This window comes from Mesoplodon bidens (genome assembly GCF_964165515.1).
Source record: "Mesoplodon bidens genome assembly, chromosome: 10".
NCBI lineage: Eukaryota > Metazoa > Chordata > Mammalia > Artiodactyla > Ziphiidae > Mesoplodon > Mesoplodon bidens.
Window position 1 is genome coordinate 41,956,568 of NC_138172.1, and position 14,290 is coordinate 41,970,857.

The 14,290-nt window shown below is 39.8% G+C and overlaps 1 protein-coding gene across 1 annotated transcript in view; it reads left to right on the forward strand.

The window, feature by feature from the left end:
* Window positions 1-14,290, forward strand: part of FYCO1 (FYVE and coiled-coil domain autophagy adaptor 1) — a 318,269-nt gene that overhangs the window by 133,025 nt on the left and 170,954 nt on the right. The window lies entirely within an intron of this gene.

A 14,290-nucleotide genomic window follows, 5' to 3' on the forward strand; every position in this document is an offset into this window, starting at 1 on the left:
ATCAGGTCTCACTATCCATTTGATGAACAAATAAATAAACTTGATTACCAAGAGTCCGTATCTGGCCGTATATAATTTTTATTTTCTCAGGAAAAAGAACTCCATAACAATGATAGTGGTACTAAGCACCAGGTAGGGAATCAAATGCTCTGACGGTGCCTTGGTACCTTAGAGAGGCCCCGTGGCTGTTTTGGATCTCAGTTGTCCCCAAGACAGGTTGTAATAAATGGTATGCATGTCCCTCACAGCTTTCAGTTTCTAAAAATAAATTGCTTTTATAGGTAAAGGGTGAATAAATTCTTCCAGTTAGTTACACTGAGAGATGTAATTGGTGAAGCCTGAGAAAGTGATGGACCTCAAATCAGTTGTATGCTTTAGCTTGTAATGAAATACCAGTAGGTATTTCTCACGAGGTCTTCTTCACCTGTGATTTTGCTTCTTATATCTGCAAATAAGCAGGCATTGGAAAACACACACACACACACACACACACACACACACACACCCCTTTGCAAATACAGTTCACTTATAGGCAGGGTCAACTTACCAATAGGACTTTTTTGGTTAAAGTCGCCCCACACCCACCCCGCACAAACGTTGAAGCTGAGGTAAATGGTTTTATGTGAGACTAGCAGCCAGTTAGAAAAACCTTTTAGGAATTAAGGTAGATGTGTTTGAGAGGCTTGTGGCTCAGAAAAAAACAAACACTCAGCAAACCAAACAGCACTTCTGGGCTTTCCGAGCTATTGCATTTTCATCAATGTTCTCGAGTTTACTCATAATCCATCTTCCCTTTTAACATTAAAAATAAATCCTCCCTTGAACTTTTGCCCTCTGAAGTTTTGATCTCTGAAGGGTGGTTTTTTTTTCTTCTTCTTCTTCTTCTTCTTTGCATTCTCTCAGAATAACTCTACTACCCACAAAGAGTATCTGTACTGAGATTAAGCAGGTTTGGAATAAATGCTATTGCCAGGCCCGCTCTAGTTTCCCAGAAATGATGCCTATGTCTCTGGCCTAAACTCCTTCCTACAAGGCCAGTGTACTTGGACCCTGTGCTAAATAGAGTTACATTTTTTTTCTTCTCTCTAAAAATAACCCCAAATAAAAGACCCAGAAGAAATATTCCCAAAGGAGAGTTAAGTATGGAAATGTTGACAGTGGACCAGACCAGGTGTCAGTTCAGAGACTTAAGCTGAAAATCTCTCCTAGTAGCAGAAAAATAGTGATTTTTAAAATTAAGGCGGGAAAGATGTCACTTAAGTATCCCATGTTTATTATAAACACCTTTAGCTGAGTTTCCTCGTTGTGCCAGTGTTAATGAGACCAGATGAGAACCAACCTTTTCTACACTGTAAAGCTCCCCTGGAGCCCTGTCAGGCCTTTATGATCCATTTTCAAGATGATTCTTGTGTTCCACATGATCTGAACGTCACATAGTGGCCTTTACTGAAAACATAGGTGCCTGGCCTAAGTATTTTGAGAAAATCTAAAATAATAAAAGATTGACTTCAGGCAAAGATAATCTTTACCTGCCAAAGAGAACTCCAGAACTCTGTTATGAGAAAATAGATGGTTTTTGTTTGCTGATGCTATTATTTTTGTCACCTACAAAAAGCATTAAGATAGGCTCGTGATAAATGCCCATCCCCCATTGGAATTATCTTAGGGCTCCAAAGTCCTTTCCTATTCATTTCTGTTCTCCGCACTAACACACACACACACACCCCAGTACATTCATGCACATGCATATACACCCATACACATATATACACACACATCCATATACCACACAGATATATGCACACACATACACACATGCCACACACATACATACACTCATGGACATACTCTTCTTTCATTCTCTTGGCATCATTTCTTGAATAAATTATTACTTGCAGCTGCAAATTTTTAAATCTACATTAAGTCTTCATTTTCTCCCTCTAAAATAACAGTGGCCGTTCATCATGCTGTGATCCTTAGAGACTGGCAGAGCCATATTCTATGATTAATATATAATTAATAGGCCATTCCACTTCAAGTTTCCCAAACCCTTATTTTTCAAAAAGGAAGTGAATTTTATTTCAATTCTTTATGCTATTTAATAAGTATTCCATGTGATGTTCTCTCTGAAAGATCCATGTTCGTTCGTCTATTACCTTTCGCCATTTGAAAATGAGAACTAGTGCACTGATGTTTCTTGCTGGTTAAAGATGAAAGTACCAGCATAAATTAGAGGCCTGGAGAGGGTCAGACATTCTTCTGATAGGTGTGAATGGATTAGAAAATTTAGACCAGACTTTTAGGTTAATTGTAAGATGAAAAGTTATCTCTGCAAAGCATTTTTTTTACATACAGGAAGAGATTAGTTCCCATTTCTGCCCCACATGTTGTATTATAAACTCGTGCTTTCCCGAGACGTGAGATCCTGCATTTTGTTTTAAGTTCAACTGTTAGAGCCGTATTTTTTTTTTCACCTGTAAAATAATTTTTACAAGGAGCAACACCTCCAACTGTGTCATTTCTTGGAGAGCTTCCTGGAAGCCTGTGAGTTCCCAGTCAGTGAGAACAAGGTTGGTAAACTAAATCAGCTCTTCTCTGAAACCGACGTTTTATAACTGTAAATGAACAAATACTGATTTCTACTGTAAACATCCCATAACAAATATTTGCAAACATTTGAAGCTTGTCGAGCTTCAAATCAACAATTCTTAGAATTATTTTTTTAAATGATGACATTACAGGAAAACTCTTTGCTCTTTGAATAAACACAGACTCAGCTTTTTGGTGAGATAAAATTTGAGTCTGGATTTAACAAAGTTGACTATCCTTTTCCTTTAGATCTAAACAAGGCACTTTCAAAGCAGTCATGTCTACAGCTTCTCATTCTCTCAAGATTTCTATTTTTTTATTTTTATTTTTTTATTTATTTATTTTTTTTTTTTTTTGCGGTACGCGGGCCTCTCACTGTTGTGGCCTCTCCCGTTGCGGAGCACAGGCTCCAGACGCGCAGGCTCAGCGGCCATGGCTCACGGGCCCAGCCGCTCCGCGGCATGTGGGATCTTCCCAGACCGGGGCACGAACCTGCGTCCCCTGCATCGGCAGGCGGACTCTCAACCACTGCGCCACCAGGGAAGCCCTCTATTTTTTTAAATTGAGGTTGCTTTTTTCTGTTTTTGTTTTTATAGTATTTATATCATATAAATACAGGTTGTAAAATATGGCATCTGATTTTAACTTTAACAAAGGATAACAGAAGTTATTAGGGATAATAATAAATTATCTCAATAACACTAAGTAAAAATGTAAGAAAGTATATTATTTAGTTTACCTGTCACTTTGGATGCTTCTCTGTCACCATGTTTATACCCCAGCAGTCCTATACCCTAGAGTCTCCCAATCTGCCCTTGACCTTGGAGGTAATGTTGAAGGGCTAATTCCTATTTTGGCTAAAGTACTTACAAATACAAGCCTCTCAAGAATCTTTCAGAGTAAAGAAGAGAAACATAAAATAATTCTTTTGTGAAGCATTGGTGTTCTCTTCTTGACAACACACCCTGATAGTTGTTAAAAGACCCAAAGATGGTAGCATTTATTTTTAATCTACTATTTATGTACTTATTCACTGTTCTTGGAAAGGGATATAAATTAGCCAGTATTTTTTTTCCCTGAAAATTGAGTGTGTAAAAGTGTGAAATCCCTGGAAAAGCTTTAAAAAAAATGATGGCCCATTCATTTAATCCATTTCACAAGAAAAATGTAAAATTAGGAGGCATTCAAACTGCCACATCTTTGATAAAATTATCATTATGATTAACTGATTTGAAAAATCACAAAGCTATTTTTTACACATCAGAACTAAAAACTAAAACCAAATGGTCTTTCAGCCAATTTGCCAATAAAATCTCTAGCAGGTTTTTTAATTTTTTACTTTAAATATTTAAATATGAGTTTTAGCCCATTGGGCAATTTTGTCAATATGATTAACTTCTAGGTTGGTGTAATTGATATACCTCTCAGTCCACAGAGTCAGATTTGCAAGAATCATCACTTTGATTTTCCAAGTCGCTATTAAATTTTTGTTTTGAGCTCTCATTTCATGGGGAAGGAAGACAATATCCACCAGTTTGTACCCCACTCACCCAACCTTCCACAACTTTTCCCTGAAGCTGGTCTAAATTCCAGTAGGAGAAAGCTCTGTAAATTAATAAGTGCTTTAGACAAATCAGAATTTCGTTTTGGTTTTGTTGACATTTTTGTGTGTGTGTTTTTATTGCAGTTAAGAGGAATGGGACTAGGGGAGTAGCTGTGAGAATGAAGAGGAGGGTGGTAATTTTGCAAGTTATTTCAGGAGATGTAATCCCAGGATATGCAGCAGGAGAGAAAAGAGAACTCATGGAGGACTCTGAATCATCTCACTGGTGGATGGTGGTAAATGGTTGGTGATGGAACAGGACCAAGACAGACTGGTGGGTTATGAGTTCTCTTTAGATGTGTTGATTTTACATAGCTTTTGGGACACTCAGTTGGAGAAAACCTAGAAATATAAGTTGTAAGCTTCTAGAAATATAAATTGGGTATGCAGGTGAGAAACATGGCTTGAAGGTGCAGCTTTGATGGACATCCTCATACGTGAGAGATGAAACCCTAAGAATGAATGCAATTACACAGATGAGGAGGGTGCAGTGTTAAGACAAAGCAGTTGAGGAGAGACCCCAAGGGACACCACTTTTCAGAGGGGAACAGAAGAGGAGCCAATGGTGGAGAGCAAGAAGAAACAGAGAGGAGAGACTAGAGCAGAAAAAGCCAAGGGAAGTGTAAAGAAGGAAGCGGTCCACACTGTGAAATGCTGCCAAGCTGACTCAGAGGACGTATTAGATTTGGCAACTAGGAGATCATTTGATGGCTTCTGAAAAATCTGTTTCAGTAGAGAAGAGGAAAAAAAGCTAGACTGTGGGGTGACTGAGCTGTGAAGTGTGAACAGTCATCCGGGAGTAATCTCCTCAAAGAGTTTCGCAATAAAGAGAAGGAACAAGTTAGGGGAGCCAATTATAGGGAAAGTTTGGACAAAGGACGCATTGGTTTGGGGTTAATGTTTGTTATTGTTTTGTTTCATTTTTAATCTGGAGGAGACGAGCATAATTTTAAACTGAGGAAGGATTAAAGAGAGAGAAAGAGAATGCAGATATACGAGCTAAATATATGTATATATTTATACATATATACATATGTGTGATGGAGTTGAGTCCCAGCAGAGGTAGAAGGAGGTGGATGGGACCATGAGAACTGGATCATACTTAGCCTTAGACAAGAGTTTCTCCTGAGAATCAGTAGGGAAAGGAGAAGTTATGTGGGTGTTGTATAGGATAAGGTGAGAACTTAGATTATCTTTGTAGCCCCTGAGACACACAGCATGCATTTAATAATTTTGCCCTCTATTTCCAGAAAGGAGGGTGGCAATAATAAACCATGATTGATAATTTTGGTGTAAGTCACACCAAAATTGATATGCACCTTTCCCATAAAAGATATTCCATGTAATGCAGTAAAGCAAATGAGCCTAATGGTTTTAATATTCCTGTACAGTGCACCTTTGTGTCCAAAGACACATGCCAGCTTCTTGTTTAATTCTGCTATAAAATATCTGCTCAGTCCTCTGGAGAAAAAAAAAAGAGGAAGAAAGTTAACAGCAGAGAGCTGTGACCAAAGTGAAAATATCTACATGTCGGCAATAGCGTTTGGAGTGACCACCTTTGGGTGGCCTCCTTCCAGGTCTCTTGGTGACCTGAAATTTCTGCCTCATTTCTTGTTTAAGGAGAAAAGAAGTGAGGCTTGACCCTCAGAAGGAAGGCCCCTTGATTGTGGTGAGCATATAAAACAATGACAAATGTAACAAAAGGGTGTTTTAGTATCCGATTTTATTTTCTCTTTATGTCACTAAATTATAAAAGTAATGACTGCTTAATAACGAAATTAAAATTACAGGCATGTATAACATAGGGATCAACCACCTCCCACTCCTGTCACCATTCTATTACCCCTGCCTGGATTTGGGTATAAGGAGTTCAGTGCTTCACCTTTCTGAATTTGTCTGTATGTGCATTTACAACTAAGTAAGTGGGATCTTACTATGACTATTCTCCAACTTAATTTTGTCATTTTATTATATATTATAGATATCTTCCCATGTCGGTGCACATGATTTCTTCCTGGGCTTTTTGACAGCTGCAGAAAATTCCACTTTATTGCAGCACAATTTATTTAGTCATTCCCCCAAAAGAGGAACGTTTAAACAGTCTCAGGAGTTTTACCACATCAAAACCACAGTAAATATCTCTGTACATACATCTTTGCACTCTTGCTTTTTCTTGAATAAATTCTTAGAAGTGAAGACAAATCACTGGGTCAAAGGGCATGTGCATTTTCAGTTTTGATACTAATTTCCAGTTTGTCCTCCAAAAAAAGACCCACTATGCCCTTTATCCTCCTACCAAAGTTTTAAAGAATGTGTTTTCCTTATGCTCTAGGCAATACCAAGTGTTAATAATCTTTAATATTTCCTCACTTACTGATGAAGAAAATGTGAGCATAAATGCAGGGACATCAGGGGAGCTTACCCTTCTGGAAAAGCAGAAGGGGATCATCTGTGGGGATTGAAGCGAAGGGAGAGTGATGATGCTTAAGGACTAGGAAACTTTAGGGGACAGCCACTTGGGTGACGTGGAACAGGAGCTGAGCCAGAATGTCTAAGCAGCTGTAAAGGCCAGAGGAAATTGAAAAAAAAAAAGTTCAAAAGGTTTTATGAAGTAAATACAGTTATTTATGTGAATTCTCTGGTTTTGGAGCAAGAACAATAACAAGAAAATGGATGGCTGGGAGGATTGAAGGTTGGTCAAGTTGGTGTTGTAACAGAGTTAACTGGTGAGAAATAGAAACTTCTCCTGGTGGAGTGATGACCTGGAGGTCTAGAAATGGGACCAGGAGAAGTGAGTCAAGGAGAAGGGATGCTAGAGCAGAAGAAAATAGAAGGTTCACAAGATCACAGTTAGCTCACAATCAGGTGAGAGGCAGGGTTTAAGGAAAGTGCAGGAGTTGGAGCAACTCAGATAGCTGGTGATGATCAGAGAGTCACTTCTGAGTTGTCAGCACGGCAGTGAAGCAGCTTTGGGCTACGATGGGATGTGGGGAACAGAGTAGGTGCTACAGGGAAATAGAGCTCAAGGTTGCCAGAGAACATCAGGCAGAGCCAGGACAAAGGGGCGCTAGCTGGGTCATCCTCTGGGATGGCAGGATAGGCTGGAGCCAGATGTGATAGGCCTCGAGGGTGCTTGAATGCATGAATGATCTGGAGGTTGGTGGAAGATGGGTGATGGAAGACAGGTGGCAGTGGGTAACTAGAGACAAGAGCTGGTTGAGGGAAAGGTCAGTAGGTGACTGTGAAGGAGGCACAGCCTACCAGTCCTTACAAGGGTTTGTGTGTTGAGGGTCGCAGTGGTGGGAAGAAGGAAGTATTTATCTTCTGGGGTTGCTTTGGGGATTAAACTCAATATCACATTTTAAACATGAAGCATTCGTTACTGAAACACACTTCAGTGTGCAAAAAATGACAGCTATAATGACTCACGTCATAGAGAATTTAAAAATACATATCCATTTTAAAGATACAAATCTTCACAATATTGTAAATTCTAACTGAAAAATACATTGGACATATGGACAGTCTGTCAACACACATGCAGAACCTTCTTATGTGGATACAAACAGAGATGCTAGGAAAAAAGCCAACTCCGTGGTTTTAATGGTTTCTCACACACAAAATCAAATATAGAAATTCACACTTTAAATCTCTTAAAATGCAAAACTGTTGTTGTCTTTAAAGTTTGCGTTGTCTTCTGACTTATGCTCAGGTCTCGCTATTTTAAAATAAGACCAAATGATATCAGATAAGAACAATTAGGGACCATTGATGTCCAGTTCTGTTCAGTGAAGCTATTGATTCTGTGAGTGTTAGATGTTCAGAGTTAGTCTCCACCGGTTTGTTCGTGGATGATTTAATAAAGCTGCCCCTACCTCACTTCTCTTCCACTGTACCTGATGGTGCTGGGGAGTCTTTGCAGGCTGACCGAGTGCAAGTCAGATAAATACACTCCAGTCCTGGAAAGACATCCTCCCCTTAGGTTATCACCAGTGCCTTTGATAGGTGTCTTAGCCTCAATCATAGCAGTTAACCACATATATAACCTACCTTTTTTTTTTAGCATTTAAAAAACCTTTTAATTGAAGTATCTGTACACAAATACATACATACATGTATAGGCATTTAAAATTTCAAACTCTTTATTGAAGTTATATATGTAAGGGTATAGCTCATTAACTTTCACAAACTAAAAATACATAACTTGCACCCAGGTCATGAAACAATGTTACCACAGCACTAGTGCCCCAGATGTCCCCCTCTGCTCCCTTTCAGACAGTAACAGATGTAGAGATATAACTTATCTTTATATACCTTTGGTTTTTGGTGTGTTGGGTTATTTTTTTTTCCCTGTGAAGGTAATTTGTTTTTCTACTCATGACTTATTCACCAATATTTTTAGCAAAGCAATGACATTTTTGGCAGCATTAATTCCTAAAAGTAGAGGCTAACCTATTATTTAAGCTTTGTTAGGAATTCACACTCTGGACTGTTTCAGGTTTTGTTGTGTTCTCTCTACCCTCTCTGCCTTGCTTTCCCAGGCTAACTCTTGCCAATCCCTCAAGATTCAATTCAGGGATCTTCCTCAGTGGTTTCCTTGAAATCCTAGATTGAACTAAGTGCCCCTTATCTCGTTTCCCAAATGGTGACCACATTATATGAACGTGACCTTCTAATGGGTCTATCTCTCCTGCTACACAGTTAGGAGCCTGGAGAGCAGGGACCTTGTTTCAATCCTCTTTGCTCTCCCAACATCCAATAGGCATTTAAGACACAGAGCCTAAGGCCTGTAAAATATGTGAGATCTGAAATAAAATACTGCAGATATTATATAATATGTAGAATATATGATATTATATAATATGATATATAATAAAATATATAATAAAATGATGTGAGTCCATGATATGAAAAGAAAATCTAAATTGGTACTAGTTTTATGGAATATCTTCAAAATGTAACATTAAGTCAACTGATCAACTAGAATTCAATTTGTAGTTTATATAAAAATTTAAGTGTTAAATCACAAGAACTAAATAATTCATTCTCAAAGACTCATGATTATAAAAGTTATATAAATCAAACTCAGGATTACATTTAATATAGGAAATAGGGATAGCTGGATGTTTGATAATACACGATACGTTTTCTAAGAGGCAGCATGCCCAGGGCCAACCACGTCCCCTGCCAAACATACAGTGCCTGGAACCCAGCAGGAACTCACAAATGTTTGTTGAGATGTTCCTGCTAAATTTCATTTCAATTCTGCAAGCATTGCTCAGAGATATTATAGCCGAGCCCTTGCTGGGGGGCTCAGGTTGATCATGTAATAAAGATTCCATCCTGCAAGGAGCTTGAAATGTAGTAGTGGGAAAGACAAACAAGTATAGACCAACGAAGAATGACATTTCCTTTTGCCTTCTATTTACCTATCCCGTTGAGAAAACTTCCATCCATGAACACAGTTTGCACTAGGACATTCAGACTTTCCAAAGGGACTGCATAGCCCCATCTTTGTAGGCAAAACTTCCTGAGCAAATTTAAGTCTGTTTTCCACTTTCTAAGATGGGATGCAATTGGTGAACATCTTTCCATTGACAGTAGTCCAGGTAAACATTTAGCAAAGATCACAGATCTAGGAAGGCCCACATTCCTGAATAAGATACTGGAATAGATACTCCATCGTTGTATATCTTGTTTTGTAGTTTGACCCCTGAAATAATAACAAATTTAAAAGTACGTCTCTGGACAGCTCTTCTGCCTCACCTGATGAAAATTCTGGCTCTTTGTGCAGGACAGCCTTCTCTCCCGCAATCATCATGCCGACCCAGAACTCTTCCACACACCTTTTAAAGCCTAGCCCAAATTCCACCTTCTGAAAGACTCTCCTGAACTTCTCCGTTCTACCTTCAAGAGAGGTAACCTTTCTCTTCTCTGAACGCCCATTCCACTTTTTGTCTGCTCTGAGATCGTTTTGCAAGCTTGCATTTTCCCTTGACTTGATTATAAGGCCATGTTTGAAAGGGACAAATCCCATCTTGCTCATTATTCCCTTCCCCACAATGTCTGTTGTGTATGGGGTTTTCCATGAACAGTTGCTGAACACAAAGGTTGAGCTTGGGGGTCTAACTCAAATGTATACATGCACAGGAGGGTGTGGAATAAGGATTTGGTGCATATCACCATAGTTACAATAAATTTTTCTTGTACCTCACAAGGAGGTATTCCTCACAACCAATTCCTAACCTTTTTTTTTTAGGTGGTCTTCAGTTTTTGATGTTTTTGGTGTTTGTTTCCTGTGGGGTGTTTTAATTTTGGAGATTTACCAGTGAAACTAATCTATCATTTGGGCTAAGAAATTATCGTCATCCACACAGTCTTAAAGGGAGTTGCAGTACTTTATGGTGAACCACTTCCTTGCCTGACCTCCTTTAAAGCATGTGATATTGATTTCACTAATCTGTTAGCACCCTCTAATACTCTGCGGGTCACTCTGCATCTTGAAACCAACTGACTGAAGGAACAAATAGAATAACTGAAAATAGCCTCTTGCCCACTAGAGACCCAATCAAATGTCATAGCTCCTGTAAAGACTCTTTGAATCCTGTGTTCTTCCCTTCTCTAACATCTTGGCTACTTTCTCAGTTGTAACTGGGCAGGGTGCGGGGAGTTGCAGAGGACGCTGGTAGTATCACATGTACAAAGCCATACGCTGAAGGCTCTGCCCCTCCTTCAAGATAATCCACTCCCCCGAAATGATTTTCCCCTAACCATTTCCTGCCTACTCTCAGTTCAGTGTTTCTCAAACGTCAAACATTCCTTTCCCATATAATCTTCAAGATTTTTGCCTTTTTTTGTGTACTACCTGCATTAGTTTTTACTTAATCATTTTCCTTATTATTTCCTCTTTTTTACTTAAATAAAGCCTCACCTTAGTCCCCCAACCTTACCCAAGATTTATAGAGTAGGGGAATCTGGGGCTTCCTAAATCCCTCTACTTCGTCCCTCAGATTCTATCTTGGCCAGAGAACCTCGCACACAAAGGGGCTCTGTAAATAGTGGCGAAAAGAGCAATCTGTCAACGCTGCTAAGAAGACCATGATCACCTTCCCGTTCCTCCTTTTGCCTAGTCTAGGTTATAAACACCCTGAAATTGGTGGCCCCAGTGTTAAGACTAGTAATTTATAAACTCATAAAAGTCTCATTTTGTAGCAATCTAAAAAGACAGAGTTGATCTTCATTTTATTGGTATTGAACTATGCTAAAAGGTATACAATGGCCTTGTTTGTATGCCTCCCATCCAGTCCTTCCAAATGGACATACACATGTATGCACGCACACAAACACATTTTTAAAATTGTCACAGTGATTAAAAAAATAGAATGAGGCAGAGAAGCTCACTGCTAAAATAGGGTGGAGATGTTCTTCCTCACAGCTTGAACTGTTTGCTTTGGTAATCAACTCAAGCTAGTAAACAACCCAAAGCATGGGCTCAGTCTTTTCCTGAGCCAAATTCATCACTTTAAGACCAAAATACATGTTCATATTTGCTGACACTATTTAGACAGCTTATGTAATAACATTCAACTCAGCTGGGTAGATGGGCTAACAGTGATATTATAACATCCTTGGTACAGAAGATTTTAGATTAAAGTAGAATTTTAAGTTAAAATAACCAGCTGATGTAGCTTTGCATAACAAAGAGTCACCAAGCCCCAAACATATTCGCCAGTGAAATACTTGCATTATCCACCCACTGCTTTGGTTCCCCTGCATTAATAACACTTAGTAAGCACAGGAGTTTGCCAGCAGGAAAATACACTTAAGTTTCCTTAGAAATGCAGACTGGTGAACAACTTTGTTCACTTAAAGGTCATAAAAGTGTTCATGAAATTCCTTCTTTACCTTGCATCCACAGCACCTAGTAAAGTGACCTTTCTCTTTGTGAATTCAATGAATACCTACTGCAGTAAGAAAAAACCCAAAGATTTTGAGGATTAACTATTGAAATGGAATATGTCTAGCCTATTGTAGGCACTAAATAATGGCAACTATTATTATCAAATTAGACCAGCACTCATTGAACAGAAATGTAAGGGATGGCATGGTAAAGCAGAAATTTAACTGAGCTTGGAGGGAGTCATAATGGGAGGCTGAGAACCTGCCCTTTAGACCCTGCAGGGAGACAGAGATTCTGCCCAGATACTACTGGGAGGCCAGTGAAGTGGGGCATACCCAAGCCACTGCCACCAGGCCATCCTTCCGTGCCTGGGAGTGCTCCGTTACACACAGGAGAGCTTGTCAGCTGTTCATGTCCCTGAGGATTGAGATCCTTCCATGGGCAACTGCCTGCATATCATTCCTGGATCATCCAAGCAAAGGACTCTTGACTGTGCCCCAAGATTTTGCGAAGCCCCACCCAAATTGGAAAACTGCTCTTTCAACCCCTGCTTTTCAAGTAATGGGACACTCATAAGCTCCCCTAAACAGAGGGTATGGGGCCTTCACTTACAGAGGGGAAGAGAAAGACCTGTCACCTGTATTTGGTTGGAACTAAATGTTCAGGAAACTCTTGCCAGTAAGTCATGAGATTTGGATTCCAGACCTGGTTCTGCTGCTTCTCTGGCCAAGACAGTTTACTTTTCTGAGCTGCCTTTCCTCATCTGAAAGTATTATTTCCTTCTAGCTCTTACTTTGTCTGAATTGAAAATTATCCATTTAAATTAATTCCATTTTACCGTATTGACCATTTAACTAGTAAATGTTTTCATTGCCCGACCTCTTTTTCTAAAGACATCATGCTTTCGTAAGTTAGCTTTATTCTACAGAATTTATCTGCTGCCACTCTATTCTAGCAGTTCAAGTGTCAAGTTAAAAAAGTATTGACCTCAGTTCTTGGGACAATTACTAAGCTTTACACATAATTTAGTATATAATTTATATTAAATAAAATGAATGTGGTGCTAAATGAAAAGAAAAATGAAATTCTTGAAACCAGAATATGATTTAACATGCACTGTACCAGAATAGTTCACACCTGCTTTCTGGTTTTTCTCTTAAAAACATATTTGTATTAGTTTCATCAGTGACTCAAGCTTCAGATGCCCCCACCTAGCCCTCTGAAGTCTGGGACACGTGACCTTGGCTCTCAGTCTCTTCATCCATAAATTAACCAAGTGGACCCAGGTCTCTAAAATCTTGTCTAGGTGTTTAGGTTCCAATTGTGATCCTTTTTTTTTTTTCAATTGTGATCCATTTTAAACTGCATTGTGTAGTAGCCAAAATCAACATAAGCCCCATAAGCATTATCTAAAATAGCTTATTTTTTCCTGAGCAGGGATAATGCCAAATATCCTCTCCTTAGTTTTGAGCCTCCCAGATTCTCAGAAAGCTCCCGGCTCTGTGCTCCTTCTCATTTCAATGTCTATCATGAGGGGCTTACTTTTTAGCCTCCCCAGTGATTGTATCTGCTCATGTTTCTGTCTTCTGAGCCTCTGAAATGCCCACTGAATGGCCTAGGCCCATATTCATTGGCTTTCACCCACCCAACCCAACACCTCCACCCACCCCTCCACCCCCCCCACCCCCCATCCCCCCTCCACCCCCCATCCCCCCTCCACCCCCCATCCCCCCTCCACCCCCCATCCCCCCACCAGTATTTGCAATAATGCATCTCTTCCTACACTTCTGCTTCTTCTAGGGCAGTGTTTCTTTTTTTATATAAATTTATTTTGGGCTGCATTGGGTCTTCGTTGCTGTGCGCAGGCTTTCTCTAGTTGTGGCGAGCGCGGGGGCTACTCTTCGCTGCGGTGCGCGGGCTTCTCATTGTGGTGGCTTCTCTTGTTGTGGAGCATGGGCTCCAGGTACGCAGGCTTCAGTAGTTGTGGTCTGTGGGCTCAGTAGTTGTGGCTTGTGGGCTCTAGAGCGCAGGCTCGGTAGTTGTGGCGCATGGGCTTAGTTGCTCCGTGGCATGTGGGATCTTCCAGGACCAGGGATTGAACCCATGTCCCCTGCATTGGCAGGCGGATTCTTAACCACTGAGCCACCAGGTAAGTCCCAAGGACAGTGTTTCTTAAAGAGTGATCCATCATCAATCCT